This window comes from Cupressus sempervirens, chromosome 11 (assembly GCF_028749045.1).
Source record: "Cupressus sempervirens isolate cs-2001-9-10 chromosome 11, ASM2874904v1, whole genome shotgun sequence".
NCBI lineage: Eukaryota > Viridiplantae > Streptophyta > Pinopsida > Cupressales > Cupressaceae > Cupressus > Cupressus sempervirens.
The window spans coordinates 743,404,441-743,429,832 of record NC_143128.1 but is presented as its reverse complement, the minus strand read 5'-3'; positions in this window follow the sequence as shown (position 1 = coordinate 743,429,832).

Sequence of the window (25,392 nt, the reverse complement as noted above, 5' to 3'; positions counted from 1 at the left end):
AGAAGAAACTAGTAGTGAAATCTTATCAAGTGTTGATGAGATTTTTGACTTGTTGGCTCATGATTTTGAAAGGTATGCTAATCTATCTAAGGATGCTTGTGTTTTGTCACATTTTTCATTTCTATGTGATGAAGTCATTTCCCCTAAATTTGATGTTGAAGAAGATGTAGTTTCAGAATATGCTCTGTCAAGTTTGGGAGGTGTATGTGATGGTAATCTGTATATCAATTCATCCAGAGATCTAGTTTCTTCCAGAGATCTAAAATCTTTTCATGCTTGCAAGGGATAGGCATCCCTAGATAGACCCACCGTTAGCGCTCAAAATTGTAGCCCAAATTTTGAGCACTTTTGAGAAAATTAAGCCCTGTGAGCGCTTTTAATGAGATTGTACTTGGTTGTACCTTTGAGCTCCAAGAGGTGTTTAATGTTTCTAACACCTTACATTTAGTGCATCTATATGTTCCATGAAGTTAAATTGACATTCTGAGCTGTTTCGTGAAGTCCCATTTTGAGAAATTGCCAAATCTACTTATTACCCTAAGTGTCAAATAGCGACAGGAGGCTATGTTTGCAAGTGAATATCTCGCACCCAAAAATGTTTCATGACTCACCACTTTGGGAGTGTCTAATTTCCTTACCTAAGAGCCTATATTTCAGATTTTAAGTCATTTCAAATCTGTTTGACTAGGTTTCAAATCCCTCAAAGTTGGTCACTTATCAATGTCATGCTGATATGAAATGTTCATAATTTTGGGAAGCCCTATTTGACTTGCTATAATTTTGACCTAGTTGACCAAAATGCTAAAAAAAAAAATTGCATTGCATTATAAACATTAGAGACTTGTTATGTTTCAATTTTCAACTCATGATGAATCCTTTTGATCAGTTTTCAAATGCAATTCCAAACGTAGTTTCTATCTTTTTACTAGTGTCAACATTTGCAAATTTGTCAGTACCCCTATTTGTGATGTTATAACTCCTAATCTATGATTTCTTAGATCGAATGGATTGTACCATTGTGTTGTCCTCTAAAAATACTTTCAATGTGCCCAGTTTTAAGTCTTGACGAATCCATTTGCATGCTTTTCCAGGTCCATTCCATTTGCAAAAATCATTTTTTTGCTAGTGTTTCTAGTTTGCAAAATCTGAGTAGCCCAATTTGACCGACTGCAATTTGTGCCTAGTTATTCATCATGAGCCCAAATCACATATCCATACTCTCCTCACAATTCCAAACGTAGTTTCTATCTTTTTACTGGTGTCAACATTTGCAAATTTGTCAGTACCCCTATTTGTGATGTTATAACTCCTAATCTATGATTTCTTAGATCGAATGGATTGTACCATTGTGTTTTCCTCTAAAAATACTTTCAGTGTGCCCAGTTTTAAGTCTTGACGAATCCATTTGCATGCTTTTCCAAGTCCATTCCATTTGCAAAAATCATTTTTTTGCTAGTGTTTCTAGTTTGCAAAATTTGAGTAGCCCAATTTGACCGACCGCAATTTGTGCCTAGTTATTCATCATGAGCCCAAATCACAGATCCATACTCTCCTCATGATAGTGAACCAATGCCTGAGTTTTCTTCTTCCCAAGTGTCAATTTACCCAGATCTGAAGCTGATTCTAAACCCAATTTAGTGTTTTCTGACATGTTTTCTTGCAGGAAGTTTTGAGAGGTCAACTTTGACAACGAATATCTTTTGACCTTGAATTTTTCATGAGAAAAAATTCAACAGGGTTCAAGAATGTAGAGAAAAGAATCAGTGGGTCAAGTTTCAGAGCCTGGTCAGAAGTTTGGGTCAGTTTTCAAAGCCAATCTAAGGACCTCCTGACACCAATATCACAGTTTAATTGAACAATGATAAAATGAGTTTTAAGTGATCAATCAGTGATCAAATTGGTTTCCAAACAGTTCGGGAAGATCGATGGATCACTTTTCCATATTAGTTGTTTGAAAATGAAAAAAAAAAAAAAAATTATCTAGACCCACTTTAGGGTCCAACTAATTCCATTAGATTGATCAGATGTATTGTGAATAGTAGTGGAGCTGAATATATGCAAGGGATTTTTAAGAAATGTACATTAAAACATTGTGAGATATAGAGGATGAGTGAATGTTTTTAATTGTGGAAATTAAAGGAAGGAGCAGATATTGTTGTAGCCAGAGCAAAGAAGGCTTTTTATGTTGCCAAAAGTCGTCAATCAAACTTGTGAATAAATTCAAAGCAAAGTCAATATTTAAACCAATCAATAGTTAAATCACAAGATTTTTTATTTTCATTGGGAGAGAATAACCAACACCAAAAATCCTCATCCAAGATACACAACCACAACATATATGTTGCTTAGTACAAGAAACATGTCAAAAATGCAAAGAGAGATTCAACAAAACCACATGTAATAGAGGACACCATTACAAATCTAGTGTACATGATCAAGGAAGTGGAGAAATACCAAACAGTAGCCTACGCAATCAGAGGAACTCCACATCAAAATGGCTACTGCACACACATGCCACAGTCCATGGCATGAGCACCCACATTGAGGGAGAAGGTTGAAAGCTCCAATATTTTAATACAAGGCCCATGACAGTTAGCAGTAGTCCATGCATGAAAGGAGACCTAACTATTTTTGTAGCCCACGATAGAAGGGCAGGAACAAATTTTTTCAATGTGCAGGGCTCAATGGCGTGGCCCATGTAAGAATGAATCATGGCAATCAAGGTTTGCAGCAGGGAGCATTTACTTCAAATGTTTGACATCATCAGAGGAACAGATCCACGTTTAAAAGAGAGCAGAGTGCAGCATCAATGCAAAGAACAAAGCTGCAACTAATGGGGAGTTGTTCACAATGTCAAAAAGCCTCAAAGGCATATATGCCCATGTGCATAGCAAGAAAAGGCACCCACAGCTTCAAAAAAATTAAGGGTGCATCTGTGTATGCCAAGGGAGCTAGAATGGCTCATGTGAATGGGCAGAGGGTTTTCTTTTTCAAACCCATGCACAACAAAGGCTTCCTAATGCAATGGGGAGGTGGCATAATGAAATTTTTCACTCCCATCTACTCCCAGTGACATCAACGTGTAGATCTGCATGGAAAAAGGGAGCATGCGTAGAATGCTTTATCCCATATTCACCTGGATTGGATTTTTTATCGAGTTTAAATACAAGTACTTTCAAATGCATTGTATCTTCGAAAGAGATATCTTTGAAACACGTTGCATGAGGTTGGGTTTTTCCCGTCACTAGCGTGGAGGAAGGATACGAAGGATAGTCAAAACTTTGACCACATGATACATAAGGGGGCATGTTGTGACGTCGTAGGGAAACTTCAATGGCTCTGCGATGTTACGTCCATGTCATGTGGTCGGGGAATGGAATTTGTGGTTGCGCGATATTATGATAATGTCAGAAAATTGTGGAAGGAAAAACAAAAGTCCTCAATCCTACGACTTCGTCATATGATCGGGGAAAAAAAATTTATGTTTCACGATGGCACAACTTCATCATGGGATCGGAGGCTCAAAAATAAAGAGGCACGATACAAAAAAATTTATGTTTCACGATGGCACGACTTCATCATGGGATCGGAGGCTCAAAAATAAAGAGGCACGATACAATGAAGTGTAGCCTTGTCGTATAGTCGAAGGGGGTTAAAATTGAGCGTGAGATGCTACGATGGGGATAAGACGAGAGTAAAATTAAGATATTAATCATATATATTAATGTGAGATAATTTCAAATGCTTCAAATATATGAATTTGTAGTGCAAGGGTAAAAATTGAAACAATTATCATATGATCCAAAATTTCAAGTGAATGGGCTACGATGTTACGATTTCATCGTAACATTGTACATCCATAATATTTTCAAATTTCATATGCTCAAATGGAAAGACAAAGTGGGGCCCGCTCAGCGAATCTAGGATCAACACATGGAAAAGGGGAGTAGAAAAATGATTTCAATGCTCGGTTTTAAGATGGAAAGATTTGATTTATTTTTAAAGTTTTATATATTTTATACTATATAACTTTTTTAAAATTTTCAAGTTTTATTGCTTTGTTCAGTCCGAGGGGTTTGATTTTCAAAATGGTCTCAAGGGGGTGATTTTTGTCCGAAATGTACAGTGTAATATACCCTCGAAACAAAAAAGAGAAAATTTTCCATTTTTGCAGTCAAATTTTGTGCAGGTCTTAGTCGGTAGCAGCTACAAGAGGTTTTTTGATTTCGGGGGCTTCTCAGTGAAAATTGCAATTTTAATGTTGCAGATGAAATTGCAATTAGATATAGATATATTTTCATCTGATTTGACTTCTCCAACAATTGTAAGGATGAATTTATTGTTATTTGAAGGTGGTTGAAGTAATTGGTTTTTTGGCAACAACACAAGTAAATTTCACGGCAAAGCAAGTGTGATATGTTTAGATCAGATTTCAAGCCCAGTACAGTTTGTGATAAATTCTTGATATGTTCTCCATGAGATATTTTTTTCATTATGTAGGTGAGATATATCAGATATTTTGGCATCATTTATGATTTTCAATTACTGGTAGATAAGGAAGTTTAGCATCAGTAACTTCAGATTGAAGATTCTTTTAGTGGGATAGATGTCAAATTCAGATTACATTTCCTAAAAGGTCTTCTCTCCTATATATCTTCCTTTTCTGTTGATTTTAAGGGTTCCAATTCTTTGAAGATTTTAGGAGGATTGTGGGATTAGTCTGTTTCTAATTTCTTGAGATTTTCTCATAACTGTGATACCATTTTCTCAGTGTTCTTCTATTATGAACATCATATTGTATATCTTTTGAAGCATTTTCATATTACACAATCATTCTTTGTGTATTATCTAAGTTTGTATATGCAGATGATGTATTGTTTTCAATGAAATTAATACAAGAGCTTCACCTTTCTTAGTTTCATTCTGATTCTCATCTTCTTTTGTTAATTGCAATCTTTTGTGTTTAAGAATAAAGAGCTTAAACTCAATTGCAGTCCTAAGAAGTTGTATGTCTAGATAAACTTGCTAGTGGGACAAAGATCCATATAAATGCTTGCTTATACTGACAGGATTGTGGGTTACACCAGGAGGATATCATCATAAGAATGAGATTTTTTATGAAGATTGATGTCTGCTTGCAAGTCAAATAGATAGATCATATACCTGAATATATGAGTATACTTTAGGTATCCATCTGCATGTTAAGGTTTAGTTGATTGCCCAATGGATAAGGGACTGGTCAACTTGGAGGATACATGTTCTCTATTGCTTGTAACTCAAGTCCTTGCAACTCAGTAGGCATTAGCTCAGTTTGAACTTCCTACAGCTCAGTTACTGAAGACTCTAGAGTAGAAGATTTTTAATTCATAGGTGTACTTGGCACTGTATCAAGTTCAATGAAAACAAATCTTATGTAGTGTTCTGGTTCCCTTTTTCTTTCTTCTTCATTTCTTTTTGTAAACTCATCAATTTTCACATTTGTACTTTCTATGATTTTGTGAGTAGACAAATTCAAACATCTATATGCTTTACTCTTGCAAGAATATTCTGAAAATATTCTTGCACAGTCCATGATATATCTGTTCCTTCTTTCAGCTATTCCATTTTGCTCAGGAGTTCTAGGTGTTGAGACTTGTCTTTTGATTTCCCTTTCAATTCAAAAGTTACTGAACTCATGTCTAATGAATTCACCACCTCTGTCTAACCTCAAGAATTTAAGTAAGCCTTTTACCTGTTTCTTTTTCAACTCTTACTAAATACCATTTGAATTTTTCAAATGCTTCTGATTTCTCTCTTAAGTACATGACAGTCATCATTCTTGAGTAATCATCAACAAAAAGAATGAAGAATTTTTTACCAATATAGCTTTCAATTCCAATAGGTCCACACAAATCAGTATGCACAATTTCTAAAACTTCTCTAGACTGCTAGTACTTACTTTTAAAACTAGTCTTTCCCATCTTGCCAATCTGACAATTCTTGCATAGACCAACCTCAAGTTTTTTTATGTTAGGAATGCCTCTTACTTTCTTGAATTTGTTAATTTTCACCAAGTTATCAATTTTCACATGACACAACCTCCTATGCCATAACCAACTTTCTTCTACTTGAGCAATAAAGCATGAACATTCACCAAGTTCAAGATAAAACAAGTTATCTTTTGTTTGAGTGCTTGATCCAATTAGATTTCCTTTGTCATCCAGCAGTCTTTCTTTTCCATGCATGAATTCTACTTTGAATCCATTATTGAGTAGTTGTGCCACACTCAACAAATTGTGTTTAAGTCCTTCTATCCAATATGCATTATCACATACAAGTTCTTTGGTTAGTGAGATTCTTCCTCTTCCTTTTATGCAACAAGGTTCATTATTACCAAACCTCACACTTCCACCATCATAGTCTTCAAAATGTTCAAACTTAGTTTTATCACCAATCATGTGATGAGAACAACCACTATCTAGAATCCATGTATCATTTTTTCTCACACGAGAAATAAGTGCCATTTCCTCATCATTATCAGACTCATCCTTTACAACAATGTAAACAATTTCATCTTCTTCTTCATCATCAAAATCATTATAATTCTTAGCCATGAAATATGTTTTCTTACCTTTTTCCTTGAATGATTTGAAGTCTTTCTTGCCATTGCACTTGTGACCTTTCTTCTCATCCTTGTTCTACTTATTTGGGCATCTAGCTTCAATATGTCCAATTTTTTCACAAGAAAAATAGATTAGAGGGACCTTACCTTTGTATTTCCCTTTGTCTCTTGAATATTTCCTTGCTAGCAGAGCTTCAACTACCTCAAGATCACTATCTGAACTCTGTTCTAATTCTCTTCACTATCTGACTAAGAATCCTTCATCTTCTTGCCTTTCTCCTTGAGTAAAAGCTTGGCTTCAAATTCTGATTCAATGTTCTTGGTAGCTAGAACATAATTATCATAGTTATCTACCTCAAATGTAGTCAATCTTCCAACTATGGCCTCTAAATTTATCTTATGATTTGCTTCACATCTTCTTTCTTGAATTGCAAAAATTCTAATTGTATAAATGGAAAGTAGTGTTCTAAGAACTTTACTTATAAATGTTTCCTCCTTGATATCTCCTCCAGATGCTTTGATTTCACTAACACTTGCTTTAACTCTTTTAACATATTTTGCAATGTTTTCATCTTCTCTCATCATCATTTGATCAAATTGACCTCTCAAACTTTCGTCTTTGTCTCTTCTCACATTCAGCTTGTTCCACATTTCAAAAGTAGTTTTTTAATCCTTGATATCATCAAATTCTTCATAACTTAGGGCAGATGCAATATCTATCATCATGTTTTTGTGAGTCTTCTTTTCAATAATATCATTGACAAATAATGTGCCAGTAGGTTCTACATATTTTTCATCAAGGTACTCCAGCCCTGTATCATCAATAGAAGCTAGATGAAGTCTCATTAGTCCCTGCCATGCTGAGAAGTTGTCCCTATTATGTCTTGGAATTTCCCTCTTGTAAGACATCCTGATCTTTAGCTTCTATCCTCGAAATCTTTTCCTACAAGCACCAAAATCTCTGATACCAATTGTTAGAAATATAAATGGAGTAACTAAGAGGGGTTATGAATCAGTTACTACAAAAACATATCCACAGATCCCTTAGATATCTTAAATAACTAATTACTGTTGTCACCCAGTAAACATTCACAAAAATGTTGTAACTCGATAGATTAACTTGATATTGATGTTTAAGCATTCACAATTATTAACATGCATGCAAAAGTAAATAACATGAACATAAGAGACATTGAATTTAATGTGGAAACCCAATATGGGTAAAACCACCAAGTAACTAGGTACAAATTTTCACTCTTCTGAAGTGAGCATTTTTAGGAGCCAACCCTGTTAAAGGTTACAAAACACACTATTAAGTGTGACCTGGTTAGAAGATTTAATCACCCTATTAGGAGTGGACTTGTTAGAGGTCTTTAGAACAATTCAGTAGAACTATCACCTTGTTAGAGGATTTACAAAATGGTTGTTAAACCAACTCTATTAAGAGATTTTGGAATCACTGCTACAATGGATAGAAAGTAATAATGAAATGACTTGAATAAGATGCAACTAAATTTTCTTATTAAAGATCTCTATTCTACACCATTAGATCCTCCTTGATCAAATATAGCTTTGTTGCTCCTTAATGATCTTTGATCATCCTTCAAAATTTTCTCTTCACAATAATTAGTCCACCTTCACATTCATATCGCATCAAATCCATCACACTTAAAATTTGCAACTCAACCTCTCATATATACCATTTAGATTATCAAGTCAGCTCAATTAAAAGTCACAATCACTTATAATCATTACCATAGTTGGCTGGAAATAATACTTAAAATAGTTAAGCATTAAATCATAAATTAACAAATTTCTTTACTGGCTGACCCTACTCGGTAAACACTGCTTAAGAAACAATTTCCTAAGTTAACCATCTCAACTTGGTTAACACTACAAATTTTGCAAAATCCTTTGGCTGCTGAGTGAACTCAGTAAGAATTGAATTTCCCTCGCTAACCATGAGAGCTCAATGAGAACTAAATTTCCTTTGTTGACCATGAGAGCTTGGTAAGAACTATTTTCTGCCACATTTCCCTTTGATGACCAAGGTAGTTCGATAGACACTGAATTTCCTTTGTTAACCTTGAAAGCTCGGTAACAACTATCTATACAAAGTAAAGTCTGAGAACACTCAATAGACACTCTAAATCTTCTTGTAAACCAACTGAGCTCAGTAAGTGCTAACAGATGACTTTTATGACATTTTTGTAACATCAAAGACAACACACAATTGGATAATTGTATCCAACATCCTATTGAGCAAGTTACTGTAAATCAACATGCAAGTGTAACACATAAAAGGATCAATACATAACACAATGATTTACGTGAAAACTCAATTCGAGAAAAACTACCACTAATATGCTATTCAATTCTCACTAAACTGAAGTGATGCCCTATGAAAGGCCTATCCTATTAAAAGCTTACAACACACTACTAAATGTGACCTTGTTAGAGGATTTATCTACCCTATTAGAAGTGAGCCTAGTTAGAGGATTTTAGAACATTCACTTGGAATGCCACTCAGATAAAGGATTTACAAATGGTTGTTAGGCCAACCTAAGTTTGTAGGATTTTCTTCTATATCTAATACAATTTCTAGAGAGTATTAGAAAATCTTTGACCTAATTACAACATATAACTTAATTTGTAGATTTCAAATTACTTCTCATCTCATAACATTTTTTGGCCTTCAATCTCTACAACTCTGATAGCATGTCCTCTTTCAATCTTAGTCTCCTTGAGTCTCCATGCTCAATGTACTAGTGCAATCATCTCTTCTTGACAACTTATCAAAGTAGACCCTCTGTGCTTTGTTCTTCTTTCTCCTAGATGTCTTCTCCTTGACACCTTTCTAACCACTTTGCAATTTGGCACTTCAATAGCTCTTGCTTCTTGGTCTGTGACTCCTTAAATAGAAGTCTGGAATTGCTTTTCCCGCTCAATTCTTCTCTCTTTTGATTTTTGGTTCGAATGGGATAGGTAGGATTCATTGAATCTAATCCACATTTTGTTTCATCTAGAAACTTCTTAAAGAATCCTTTTGAATTCACTCAAAAATGGTATACATAGAATTTTGTGCCACCAGCTCATCATCCTTATCTTCCAACTAGTTCACAAAATCCTTGGTAACAACTACGTCAACTCAGATCTGGTGAATCTTTTACTTTTCCAATAATGTAGCAGCTTGGCACTATTGAAATACTAGTGCTCGACACATACTATGATACTCAGCATCAACCATATTTTACTAATGCTCGGCATCTACAGTTTACTTGGCACCCACTAAGATTTTTTGATGCTCGACACCTATTACTTTTCTAGACACTTGAACCTCACTTGGTACCTAAAGTTCACTTGGCACACACTAGATTTTTCCTTTTGCTTGGCTCCAATTGAGAATTTTCTCGGCTTAAACTAGCTTGCTCATCACCCACTAATGAACTTAGTTTAAGCTTTGCAGTCAACCTTGTTACAACTTATTCCTCCAATGTTTCTAAGTGTGGCCAACCTCTATGTCTTTAAGTATGTTATCAATACATCATTTAACCATTGTCTTAACTGATCCTTGCACTTCATTACAACATCATAACTCAACCTTTCCCTCAGGTGTTCTTGTTACATCTTGTTGATTAAATCCTCTTCATCAATCAACTAAGTGATAATGCTTGGTTCTTATAAGAAGATTTCTTTCCTACAAATAGTAGGTTTGACATAAATGACAAAACAATGATTGAAAAAATTCTTTTAACAACAATCAATCTTCTTCATCAATGATCTTTTCAATCAAATTTCCAATAGTGTGAGCCTTTACATGTTTTAAAAAAAAAAGCATGAGAATATAAGAAGAAGAAATCCATTAGATGATGTAGGAGTCTCTGGAGATGCCAAAAATAGAAGCTCAACCTTCTCTAGATGTTCAAGGAGTTAAACTGCCATCAAAATGTATTTTTGATGCATGGAAAGCTCTAAATTTGGAACTAGTAGTTAACTGTCAACACACCTCTGACTTCTTCAAAAACTTTTGGTGCATTTTTGGTGAAACACACCTTGAGAGAGGTGCACCTTGAACATCTTGGAAGCTTATGTACCTCAAAAGATAGATCCAAAAAATGTAAAATTTTACCAGGTGTCAAAACTAAAATTCTAGCTTCTGTGTTTTGTTCCCCTTCATACTAGAGCTATGTTTGGGTATTTTCTCTTGAATTTTTGTATAATCTTTATCACTTTGGTTGCATCTAAAAAATCTAAAGCATTATATCTATCCTTTATTTTTTTCCTATAATTGCCCACCTCTGTGAGAGTCTCTACAAAATATCCTAATTTCACATCCAAATCTAGCAATGCCTCTTCAATCTTAAATGCTTGTCTAATATCCTCATTAGTGGTAGCTTCTTCAAAAGTATTCCAAAAAATTTCAGCAACTACTTGTACAATCATTAGTTTATCTCTTGAATTATCTTCAAAAATGTCCAAGCAAGTATCACTATAATGTCTCTCTACCTCCAAAACTTGCTCTTGAGTTTGATCCTTGATCTTATAAATATTTGTGTGTAATGTTTCCATTACTTTATTACTATCTGTAATCTTCTCTATCCAATCATCTATCTTATCTAACTCATCTATAGTAAATACATCCATTAACATCTGATACCTCTAACCCTTTCTTGATTGTAACACTTGTAGGTCTTTACCCTAGGTATGTACTTCATCCATTAACCCAAAATCTTGGTTCAATATAGCAACCAACTTATCTATATTATTCTGCATGTAGTGTAGTAGTTTAATATTTTCTTGTATGATCTACACACCTTTCTCTTCAAAAATTTATCACCATTGTTGACAAGCCTTCAAAAATGAATCTAATTATATAGTCTCCTTATCCCTCTTCTCAAGTGCCACATTTAGAGTCTCCTCGAGATTTTTAGGATCCAACAGACCAACTACTTCATTCAAATAATCTCTTATGATTTCATTCTACTTCCAGAGGATTAACAACTCTAACTCATCTGATTTTAAGTGCCTAAACACTTCTTTGATTCCCATAGTAACCTTCAATTTAGTAGTATCTGCAGTGGGTTTTCCAAGAAAGACCTTGATTTGATAATCTTTCAGAGTCAAATCCTCAATATCTACATGTAGAGGAGGGATCGCAACATGGGTGAACAAGACCTTATTTTGATCACTCATAACAAAGACTAGTGTTCTTGCATCACCTACAGGTGGCTCAAGTTTCTTGAGAGCTTCAATTAATTCTCCAATTCCCTCTTCGTTAGTACAATATAGTTGCCTTTTGTGTCTAACCATCACCTCTTTCCTCAACTATCTCAGAGTATCTTCCATCAGAGATTTGCTCTTAAAGAAGAAGGAGCTTGTATTGCTTGGATTTTTCCCTTATCACTCCTCTCTGAAGTCTTCTCCTTTTGTGAGAGATCTACCTCAGGCATCTCTGTGTCTTTCAGGTCCACAATCCTCACCTTTATGTCTTGGGAACTCTATTGAGGTTCTTCATATATTTTTCCCTCCTTTGATACTTTATCAATGGGTATTTTTTGTGGCTCTTCTTCCTATTCATCTTGCACTAATTCTTCATTACCTTGAGGGAGAGGAGTAACTGAACCTTTATCCAAGGGCTAAAGCAGCAATTGACTCCAATCCTCTTCTGGAGATTGATATTTTGCAGTATCCCTTATCTTGTTGCCTACCAGCTCAGTGTCTATAGGCATGAAATCAAAATTTGACATCTAAAAGACATTAGCCCCTTGGACCTCTTTCTCATCAATCCATTGTTGTAACTCATCCTCTGAAGTTGTAGCCTAAATAGGTTGTGTAGGAATGGATGGTGGTTTTATAGTGGAGCTTCTTCTTTATTCTACCTCTGCAGCCCTAGCAAGATGACTCCTCTGACTCAAGGGAAGGTTATCTTCTTCATCTTCATCATCCTCTTCTTCCTCCTCTAGAATAACTTCTGGGACTGATGGAAAAGGAATAACCTTTCTTATCACCTTTTGTCTTCTTTTCCTCTTAAGTAGAGTTTTCATCTTTCTTTTCTTGGGAGTCAATGAAGAGGCTTATTCCTCTTGTGCAGGTGCAGATACTTCATGTGCTTCTATTTTAGTTCCTTGCCCTTGTTCTAGAGGTGGCACTAATGGATTATCTTGAGTTTGGATAACTTCTACATTTTTTTCCCTTGTACATTCTTTGCCCCTTGGTGTTCTGGTGCTTGATTTTCCCCTCTTTCAGGCTCAACTTGCTCAGGGGAAGTTCTTTTCCTCTTATTTTTACCCTTCTATGCCCTAAAGTACCCAGCTTCTCTGTCAAGCTGATGCACTATTTCTAGCCTTACTAGAGATTAAGCTATGAATGTTGGTACTGTCACCTTCACTCCTCTACCTTTCACTAGGCAGGTTGTAGCTTGGAAAACTATAGTTTGCAGAATTAGATCAAGCTTGAATGGTCTCTTGATCCAATCCTTGTTAATTAGATGACATGTCTTGCCCTATGATTAATATTTTTGTTTTCTTCTCTATCAATTTCTACATTCATGATAGGTCGATTAGATATCTTATCTCTATTATACAAGGTATATAAGACCTCCTCAGTGTCCTACTAGGCGATCGTCAATGGGACCTTTATTTTCAAGACACTACCTACCAAATAGAGAGTCATCCTATAATAATCCCTTATTCAGATCTTGTAGTCATCCACTGCATTCATCCAATGATCCTCTATGGCATCTTCATGTTGGAATTTTTTTTTTTGCCAATGTTATCAAAATAGGGACAAGGAGAGTTGTGATCCTCCAAGGGATATTGATCCCACTCAAACTCAAAATTTGTAATATTTTGCTTCCAAGTAACACTAAACAAGCCTATAGTGATGGGCCATACCCAAGTCTTCTTATGTTGCTTCCTTACTCTCTCACATGCAGAGAAGAGTTATCATGCAATCTCCAACAATATAAGTCTATCACACAGATATCTAGGGAGCTTCTTTGTATTAACAATCATACCCACTACCCTTAAATAGGTGAATGTTTTAAATTTGATGTAATAGGTGCCAATTTCTATAATCTTTGTCACTATCTCATTTGATATCCTTTTCACATAATCTCCTTTAATGAGTGAGATGATTGCAAAAATGAAGGAATCATTCACTATTTTATACTCGTTACTATGCTCTTAAAGCTTATTCCTTACTAACTAGAGGTATACCACATAAAGCCATGAGTTTGCATCTTGCAAGTTTCCCTTTTAGATCAATCTCGAATAATCTGTTGCTCTTACAACTAATAGGTACACCAAATAGGATGTCATATAGAACCTTTGGTTTTTCTTGACTGCCACCAATTGTTCATCTAAATTCTCACTAAGAATTGAAGCCCAATAAATTGGCATCTTTGTTGTTTTGATGTTCTCAATGAAGTAAACCATCCATATGTTCAGGTGCCCTATTGCTAGTAACCCCATAAATCTACTCAAGAACACTATAGAATGTCTGATATCATCTTTCATATAGCCCCTCATCATATATACTTTTCCTACTTTTCGTCCAAGAGGAGTCTTATCAATAAGATATGAGGATTGGATAATTTTTTATGCTTCCTCTCCATGCTCTCTATACCAACTTTCTACTTGATGATATGTTAACCTAATGTACTAATATGCTCTTGGAAGATGGAATACCTTCTTTATATTCTTAGGCCTCAAATCTAGGATGATCTCTCTAGTGATTCTTTTCACAACCCTTTCTTCTAAATCATAGTTCTCTACTAATGCCATAATCAACTCCAAAGACTATACTAAAATTGGGGGTGACGTTACATTTACTAGTCCTGATTTGATAAGTGCACATACCATAGGGGGCCTTTCATTTGTCTTGTTGCATAGCACCATGAATACACTCCAGTCAATATGACCTATTTTAGTATCTTAAATTTTTGAATATTCATCCTAGAAGCGTGACTTTGTTGGAACACCTTGGAATTTGAAGACTACTAGTTTCAAAGCCATCTTTGCAGCGAGGGGGGAGATGAGGAGGAATCCATTTAATCTACCCAAAACCAATATCCATTATTTAAAAGGTGAAGAAAAATCAACTTACATAGACTAGGTAATTGTGACAAAAACAAACCCAAAAACCCTAAAATCCTAAAAAAAATATTTAAAAACACCTAAAACCTACAAAACAGCTCTATAAAACAAAACATTGGAGCACCTTGCACACCTTGAAGGTGCACTAGGTGTACCTTCCTATACACAAAACCCTCAACACTAAGGGTGCATGCCTAGTGCAACTTGTGTGGTGTGCTAAGTGTGCACCCTTATAGTGCCAAAGTTCATCTTTTAAAAATACCAAGAGTGTGCACATAGTGCACCTTGTGGGGTGTGCTATGTGTGCATCCTTACGTAGAATGTTTGATGATTTGCCTTAGTAAAGTTGTACATGTGCACACCTTAGATAGGTGCACACATGCACACCTTTATCTTGGGTGAAGGCTTTGTTTTAGGTTTTGCTAAGTGTTTTGTTTATTAAATTTACAAAAAAAGGTGTACACCTTATGCACCTTGAGGGTGCACATGGTACACACCTTCCCCTTAGTCAATTTTAAGATGTTTTTATATGTGTGTAGGTGATGAAGCACTTTAGCACACTATATGGGGTGTAGAGGTGAGCTAGCTAGGAGATGGAGGAAAGAAGTGAAGTGAGGAAAGGGAGCGAGGTCCCAAGATTTATAGGCCCAGGATTGAATGCACCTCTTGGAGGTGTGCACTTGTGCATGTGCCCAAATGCACACTTCCAAGAGGGATGTGCTCTTCCCTTATTTGACTAGCACACTTGTGTACCTTTAGAGGTGGGCTAGGTGTTCTAGTGCACCCTTAAACATTTTTAAAATGATTTTTTCTCCTCGAAAACATAATTTCTGGCAAAATAAGTTCTCAAGAAGAGACCCAAACTAGGTAAAAACACCAGGGAAAACCTTTAAAAAGACTCAAAACCTGGACTAGGGATCTGAAAAGCTAAAAATATACTAGGGGATCCCCATTTCTAGGTAAAATGGGGCATGCTTTGTGAAACCACAACACATCACATGGCTAGAGATATAAGTGAGTTTGATAAGTTAGAGGAGTATGATAGTTGAATTGTTAAACTTGGGAATGATGTTCCATATCCTATAAAAAGGTAGAGGTACATTGATGCTAAATGATAAATCAAAGGGATGATGTATATTGGATTCAAGGACTAAAGAATAATATGTTGAGTGTTACTCAGTTGAATAATATAAGTCATACTTTGAAATTTCATAACAAAAAAGTAAAGATCTATGATGATAATGAAAATATGATTGGTACTGGAGAACAAACAAGAGGTGATATATTTTACCTAGATCCTTCTATTAGTACATGTTTGTTTGCAAAAGTTGAAGATGTGTGGTTGTGGCACAAGAGACTATGTCATGTCAACTTTGAGAATATGGTCAAAGTAATTAGAAATAAGAAAGTGAGAGGCTTAGTGAAACAACATAAACCTAAGAATCTTATATGCAAGAAATGTCAACTTAGTAAGATGATTAAATCTAGTTTTTTAAATAAACAACATTCAACTAGTGATATTCTAGAGCTAGTTCATATTGATTTATGTGGAACAATGAGAGTTGAGAGATATAATGGTTATAGATATTTCATATTTTTTGTTGATGGTTATTCTAGAATGATGACAATAATATTTTTGAAGCTGAAATATGATGTTTTTCAAATGTTCAAATGGTATAAAGATAGAGTTGAAAAAGAAATTGGTAAACAACTAAAATGTCTCAACTCTGATAGAGGTGGTGACTTTATTTATGATGAATTCACTAACTTTTGTAATAAGAATGGAATTAAGAGACAACTATCTGCATCAATGACTCCACAACAAAATGGGATTGCTAAAAGTAGAAACAGGTCAATTCTTGATTGTGATAGAATATTGTTGATTGAAAAAGGTGTTGCACAAATATTCTAGAGAGAATCCATAAGTACTGTGTTGGGTGGTTGTTTTAAACGAGGTCAACAATAGGAATCTATTGCACAATTCCTCTCTTGAAAAGCTAATCTTTTTGGGATCAACTCCAAGGTTCAGTATTTTTCTTGCGACATACCAAAATCTTCTCAGTTGAAGATAAATGTGATTATTCACGAGGAGGCCTTTGCTGGTTCTATTATGATCTCAGAATGAAGTAAATTAGTTTGCTATCTCAAAATCACACACAAAAGAACGATATTTTTGTATTTTCTAGGTTTTTCAATGAATGCAATTCTAACAATGCAACTAAAATGAGTTCTTATTCTAACAAGGTTTTAGCAAAGAAAATAATGAAACAAAAAGAAAATAACTTGAAATTGAAATCCTAACTAGACATAAGCTACAGAAAACAACACGCTGTGAGTTAAAATTTTGACAAAATTAGTAGGAAACCAATGAAAACAGGAGCAGTACTTCCTAGAATCCACTGATGCAATCATCGATGAGAAATTTCAGTAACCAAATGATGTTTCATGCTTCATCAAATAGCAAGGCCATGAAAAGTGCGCTCATGCGAGACAAAGAGTTATGTAGGCACAATTTGTGATCTCTCCTCAAGCTAGATATGTTAGTGAAATTCATAAATCTGTAGCAAACACCAAAACTAAAAGATTGATAACCAAAAATAATGCAATAAAACTTTGGCTCAATCCCAATCTCATGAATAAAATTCACGAAACAATGACACATTTAGGCAAGAATAACCACACTCCAAATGCGAGCACCAAAAGCATAATTTTATTGCATAATAACAGCGGCTCTTGTTACATTTTACAATGGGGTATTTATAAGAAATTGTCTCCTCAATTTGTGTTGAGAGTGAGAGATATCTTCATGCAATAAAATGCTCTTTAAAATATTAAAATAAACTAAATATATACAGACTAAAAATTAATCTGCTGCTTAGAGACACTCCATCCATATTTTATTCATTAATTAGATGCATGAGCCCTTTACATGTCGAAAACAAAGAAAACATGAGAGAGAAAGTAGGAGGAAGCCATCAATCAAAGTGGAAGCATCTGGAAGTACATGGAAGCACCAAAAATAGAAGTTGGTGCTTCACTAGGAGTGTGTCAGACTTAAACTATCGTCAAAATGCATTATTGATGCATGGAAGGTGCTATTTTTGGAACTAGCAGTTAACTATCGGTGCACTTCTAAATTGTGAAGTTGTGGACTTGCATACCTGCACACCTTCGGGCCTGTATGAAAATGCAGAGCTGATGACTTGCAAATTTGCATGAAAATACAAAGCTACGGACCTCGATAGGGTCAAAATCTCAAAATTTTACTAAGTGTCAAAATTAAAATTCTGGCATCTAGATTTTGTTCTTCTTCATCCCAAAGCTATGTTTGGATGTTTGCCCTTGAATTTCTCTACCATCTCAATAATTTTAGCTACATCTGGAAGATCTAAAGCCTCATATTTATCCTTCACCTTCTGTCTATAGTTGTCCACCTCAATTCAAGTCTCTAAAAGTCTCCAAGTTTGGTGTCTAACTCTAATAGTGCATCTTATGTCCTAAAGGCTTGTATGATATCTTCATCATTGGATGCTTCCTCTAATGTCCTTTTAAAATTCTCTACTACTACCTCAATTGGTAATTTCTTCTCTCGTTCTTCATCTTCAAAAATATCCAAGCATGCATCACTGTACAACTTTTTTGCTTCCAAAATTCACTCTCGGGCTTGGTCCTTGAGCTGATGGATCTCTTCATGTAATGTTTCCATTACTTTATTGTCATCCACTATCTTCTTTATCTAATCATCAATCAAGTCTAGCTCTTCTCCAATATATACATCGATCAAAGTTCGGTACCTTTTCCCTTTTATGGCTTGTAGAGTCTACAAATCCTTGCTCCATGCACGTAGCTCATCCATGATACTGAAGTCCTACCTCAAAATTACTAGGATCTTATTCACGTTCTCTTGTGTAGCATGCAGTAACTTCAAATTTCTTGTGATTGTGGTAACACCTCTATCCTCAAGGCTTTCTCGCCATTCTTGACAAGCCCTCAAAAATGGATTGAGTCATACACCTTCCCCTTCTCTAAGAATGGTATTGAGAGTCTGCTCGAGGCACTCAGGATCAAGAGGACCAACAACTTTGACTAGATATCCCTTTAGGATCTCAACTTTCTTTCGAACCGTTCGGAGTTCAATCTCATCTTGCTCCATGTGCCTAAGAACCTCTTTGACTCCCATAGTCATCATCCGTTGGGTTGAATCCCATGTAGGCTTGACCAACATAACATCCTTTACTTCATAATCCTCAAGACTAATAGCTTTTGCATCTGTACCTTCAGGAGGGAGAGCCACTTGTGTGAATAAATCTTGGTTCTATATGGTAGTGACAAACGTGAATGGCATTGTATCATGTAATGGAGATTCAGTTTTGTTCAAGATCTCTGCAATATCACAAATATCATCCTTTGAAGCACAGAACTAAGGCTTAGCACTCCTCATTATCTCCTTTTGGAACCATCTCATAATGTGTTTCTCTACAACCTTGGCTCTTGATGACAAAGGGGTGTGTTCAACTACCTCTTTCCCCTTATTGCTCTTTCTTGGAGTCACCTCCTATTGTAAGGAGTCTCCTCTGGTAGATTCAATCTTCGTTGATCCTATAGCCTGCTCCTCAACATCTTGGGAAGGTTGTTGTGCATATTCTACCATCTATCCCTCCTTTAATGATTCATCAATAGCACTTAGCTCTAGTTTCTCTTGTGGTGATGGTTCCTTTTAAACTTGTTCCTCTTCTGAACTTGGAGGTGGGGGAGTTAATGAACCCTTATCTACCATTGTAATCTATGGTGGAGATGGAGGAGTAAGATCAAGACCCTATGTATTCGGTGGCATATGCATTCAGTCTTCCTATTAGAGTTCACATATAGGGGTGTCTCTAATCTTATCTCGAACCAACTCTGTACCCACCGATATGAAATCAAAATCCATAATGGAGAAAACATCCTCTCCTCCTTCCCTTTGCTCATTCACCCAATGTTGCACTTCATCTTTCGAAGAAGAGAGTTTTAATGGTTCTACTTGAGTGGATGGTGGGGTACCTGTGGTACTCTTTCTTCTTTCTAACTCTGCAGCTTTCGCTAGCTGAGTTCTTCTTTGTAGGGGTACCTATTCCTCCTCCGCTTTTGACTTTGTTTCTTCCTCATCTTCTTCTTTCTCTGGAATAGTTTTAGGAATAGATGGATTAGGTACTAATCTCCTACTAATCCTTTTCCTTTTCTTAATCGAAATCTTGATCCTCTTATGTTTCTTGGAGATGGAAGGAGAAGAGGGGCTCTTCTTGTATAGGAGGAATGGATGCTTCTACAATCTCTCCCTCTTCTATTTGGCTTAGCATAACAGGAGGCAATAGAGGTTCATCCTGGATTTCAGTAGCTCCAATACCTTGGGACTCTTGTGAACTTTGTTCATGCTACTAAGGAGACACATGTTCTATGACCTGTTCTATCTGAATCCTCTGAGGAGAGGTTCTCTTCCTCTTTCCCTGCCTTTCAAGAGGGTGATAATATCCCATTGGGCGATCAAGCTGGTAGACTATCTCTAGCCTAATAGGAGACTGGAGCTCAAAGATAGGAACTATGACTTTCCTTCCTTTACCCCAATATGAGCGAGCATGTGCATAGAAGATTATAGTATCAGGAAGTGGATCAAGTGGAAAAGGTTTCTTGATCCAATACTTTGTCATTCTAATGACATGTCTCGCTCAATGATTGATGTCATCCCCTTCCTCTCTATCAACCTTTGCATTCAGAATGGGCCTTTCACTGACTTTATTTGCATTGAACAAGGGATCTAGTAATTCTTTAGAGTCATGTAGCCTTGTCTCATTAGGGATATTCAAATGGAGAACCTTTTCTACTAGATACAAAGTCATCCTCCAATAGTCCCTAATGCAGACATCATAGTTGTTTGTGGAATTCATCCAATGATTTTCAATGCCATCCTCATGATGGAAGTCCTTTCCTACCAAGCTCTCCACTTTACCAACATTGTCAAAGTATGGCCAAGAAGAGTTGTATTCTTCAAGAGGATAGTTCTCCCATTCCCACTCGAAGGTTGAAATATCATGTTTTTGTTTCACCTGATATGGCCCAATGAACAATGGCCATTCCCATCAGGGTCTCTGTTGCCTCTTTATCTTCTCATAGGTCAACTCAATTTTCCTAGAAATCTCCAATAGTACCAACTTTTCACTTGGGTATCTCGGAAGCTTCTTAGGATTGATAGATGCACCACCCACCCAAAGATACTTGAATATCTTGAATTGAATGAAGTAGGCTCCAAGAGCCATGATTTTTTCTTTGGCTTCGTTAGATAACCTCTTCCCATAGTCCCCCTCAATGAATTAGATGATTGCAAAGATAAATGCATCATTGATGATTCTGTACTCCTTGCTCTGTGTTGAGAGCTTCTTGTTCACCAACTGAGGGTAGACTATGTATGGCCAAGCATTGGGGTCCTGCATACAACCTTTTTTGTACAAACCAAGATAGTTTGTTGCCTTTGCTACAAGTAGGTACACCGTATAAGAAGTCATATAAAACTTCTTCTTGTCCTTCACCGTCCTCAGTCGCTCACACAAGTTTTCACTTAGTGTGGTGGCCTAGTCCAATGGTATCCTTGCATGTCTGAAGGTCTCAATGAAGTTGACCATGAATATAGTGAGATGACCCGCTGCAAGTAAGCTTGTGACTCTACTCAAGAGAATAATGAGTATCCAATGTCTTCCTTCATGTATCCCTGAGTCATATCGATTTTTTTGGTTATCCTTCCCCGAGGAGGCTTCTCAATCAGGTATGAAGATTGTATAATGTCAATGGCCTCTTTTTGATGCTCCCTATACCATCTCTCAGCTGCTTCATAGGAAAGTCAGATGAACTGGTCTACTCGTGGTAGGTGGAAAACCCTCTCAATGTTGTCAGGTCGCAAATCCAATACCACTTCCCCTATGATGCTCTTGAGCACCCTCTCATCAGGAATGAAATGTTAGGATAGGGCCATGATTAATTCAATTGACTGCACTGACACAAGATGTGATGCTACACTCACTAATCTAGAACGGATCAATGTAGATACCAAGGCTGACCTCTCTGTTGGCTTGTTGCAAATTCTCAAGAAATCCCCTAAATCTATGTGTTTGAGGTCAGTATCTTTGATCTCAGTGTAATCATCATGGAGCCTTGACTTTGAGGGTATGCCTTGGAACTTGAAAACTACAAGTTTGGGTGATGCTCTGGATGTGGACGCCATTTGATTACGTTACCTACACATTGTAAGAAAAGCATTTATTAGTCATAGAATAGCGTAAAAGCAAAAACATATAAAAAAAAGTCCCCCTTTAGCGATTTATTTATTTCTATATTTGAAAAAAAAAAAAAAAAATTTAATTTTTAAATTTTTTAAATTTTTTTTTTTTTTAATTTCATTTTTATTACTTTTTTTTGACACATTTTGCAAAAAAAAAAAAATTAAAAATAGGGCGTGCTTATAGTGATGTTGCGTGGGTGCATGACATGGGCTACAAGGGTAGTGACACGCGGGCACCATCACATGGGAGTGTGCCCAAAGGTAGCACCATGTGGGCGTCATCCCACATGCAAGTCCATGGCAACACCGCGTGGGCGTTGTCGTGCGTGAGTCCGACCAAAGGCAGCATTGTGCGGGCACCACCACGCATGAGCGTACCTAGAGGGTGCTATGTGGGCAGCATCGAGCAAGTGCACCCAAAGGGCACAAGGCACACATATGCCCAAAATGGGTGCGGTGTAGGCGCTGCCACACGAGCACACCCCAAGGGTGTTGCGCAAGCATGGCATTGCTAGCACGCGGGGGGGGAAGTCTTACCCTACTCCCTCTCTTAGAGAAACTTGGAAAATAATGAGGGAAAGGAAAGGGAGATGGTTTTTATAACCCTTCTCCCCCTCGTGCGTCGAGCAAGATGTGCGTGCCTTGGCACGTGCGCACACGAGTGAGTAGAATTTTTTTATTTTATTTTGAAACTTGCATTTCAAATTTTTGAGTTTTCTAATTTTTATGTTTTGTTTTACTTTTCTATTTTTTGTAATTTTTTAATTTAGAATTATTTTTTTGTATTTTTTCAATTTTTGACTCTAAAATTCTAACTTTTAACCAAATTTTCTTCTCCCGACTCTCAAACTGTGAGTCTGGAGTTGAAAAAAGTAGGGGGCCCCCATTCCTAGTGAGGAATGGGGCGTGTGTTGTGGACACCACAACATACCATAATATATGCACTAAATTTAGTTCAGTTGAAGAAAGGAAAAAGCAAGACACCATATGCACTCTAGTATGGTCATACATTGAATGTAAGTTATTTCCAAATATGTGGAAGTTTGTGCTATATCCATAAAGATGCAATGAATGGGAAATTTAATTTTAAAGATGATTAAGGCATATTCCTTGGTTACTCTACTAGGAGAAAGTTTTACAAGTGTTTGTATAATGAACACTATAATTGAGAAGAACAATGCATGGACATTGGTGCCAAGACTTGCTTACAAGAATGTAATTGGAACAAAGTGGATTTTCATAAATAAATTGAATGAGAATTGAGAATTTTTAAGGAACAAGGTTAGATCAGTTTGTAAGGTTATGCCCAAGAAGAAGGAATTGATTATAGTGAGACCTTTTCACCTGTAGAAATATTAGAAGGATTCATAACTATGTTGGCATTTGCAACTTGCAATAAATTTAAGGTATATTAAATGAATTTTAAGTCTACATTCTTGAATAGAATACTAGAAGAAGAGGTATACATTGAAAAACCAAAAGGGTTTGTAGAAGAAAATCATAAGAATCTGGTATGCAAGTTGAAAAAATCTTTGTATGGACTGAAACAAGCATCGAGAGCATGGTATGAAAGGCTAAATTCATATTTATTAAGAATGAATTTGTCAAAACAAGTGAGAACAATAACCTATACTTGGAGAGTAAAGTTGAAAACAAGGTACTTCTTGTTGAATTATTTGTGGATGGTATCATAGTTGGTGGGAATTATTTTTTGTCTGATTCATTTTTTGATCAAATGAGAAAAGAGTTTGAGATGTTTGGTGAGATCAAGTTTTTTGTTGGTTTGCAAGTTCATCAAACAAAAGGAGGAATACATGTTAATTAGTCTAAGTACACTAAGGTTATCTTGAAGACATTTGGTATGGATGAGTCAAGGTTAGTCGATACAACTATGGTGACTAGATAAAAATTATCTAAGGAGGATACTATTGTTGAAGTGAATGAGACACAATACAGGTTAATGATTGGGAATTTACATGATGTTAGGCATAGTAGACTTGATATTGCACATGCAGTTGGTGTAGTTGCAAGGATTTCCTCTAATACGAAGGAAACACAGATGACATTTATTAAAAGGATATTCAAATAACTAAAAGGAGTAGAAGAATATATATTGTAGTAAAAGGTGATTTTAACTTAGAGTCTACATTCATGCTAATTGAGCTGGAAATGTTGATGACAGGAAAAGTACAAGTGGTGGAGATTTATTTTTGGGAGAAAGACTAATTGAATGATTGAGAAAGAAACAAATTTTCATATCACAATCTACAACTCAAGATAGGTATGTTGTTGCTACAATTAACTATTCAAATATTGTTTAGATCAAGAAATTGTTGGAATGAATGCAAGAGGAAGCTATTGAGTGTGTCACTATCTATTGTGATAACACAAGTGCAATAAACATATCCAAGAACCCTTTAATACATGCGAAAATCAAGCATATATCTATCAAGTATCATAATGTGAGGGAGAAAGTACAAGAAAAGCAAGTGCAGGTGAAGTATGTGAAGTCTAAAGAGAAAATTGTAGACATATGCACAAAGCCACTACCTGAGGATTCTTTTGAGTATCTAGAAGTAAGTTAGGGTTCCTTCCCTTATCCAATATTTACTAATAAGGGATGCATATTGAATCAATTCATGGATGATCAATTATATCAATTTGGAGCTTATACAAGAGTTCAATCTTTAGGGACTGTTTCTAAAATTGTGAAAAAGGTTGTAATAAAACTAATGTAATAAGTACAAGGTATAAGGTATTACTACAAGATTTCATAAGTTTCACATTGGAACTTATAGTTACCTTTGGCATTTTTGTCAAAGAGGAATAGAATATGTATGAGAGGAGAGAATTTGTATAAAGGGAGAGAATCTATAAGTATGAAAGAATCTATTACTATGAAGATTGTTGTCAAAAGGGATATTTATGAAGATATGATATTCTAAGGGGGAGAAGCTAATATAAATTGGTGTTGTTGAATAGAAAGTGAAGTACACTCAAAGAAGAGAAATTGTCAAAGTAGAGAACCTAATGTTGAACATGTTATAGAGAACCTAGATGACGTCAAAGAGCTTAAGAGTTGTGTTGTTATTAATACATATATTTGATTATCTTATGATGTAATGTTTTGTAATGTAAAATATTATGTTTATATGTTTCCATCAATGCCAAAGGGGAGATTGTTATGTTTTCATTGATGTCAAGTCTTAATTGGTTAGACATTATGTTAATACACTAGAGTTTCATATCATTTGATTGATGAAGAGGGTTTGAAGAAAGTATGATGAGTTAGAATATTGATAAGTTTATGGTATTCAATGGGCACTCGAATGAGTTAGAGTCTAACAGTATAATGTTGGATTGATTTATTTACATGATATTAAGCAAGA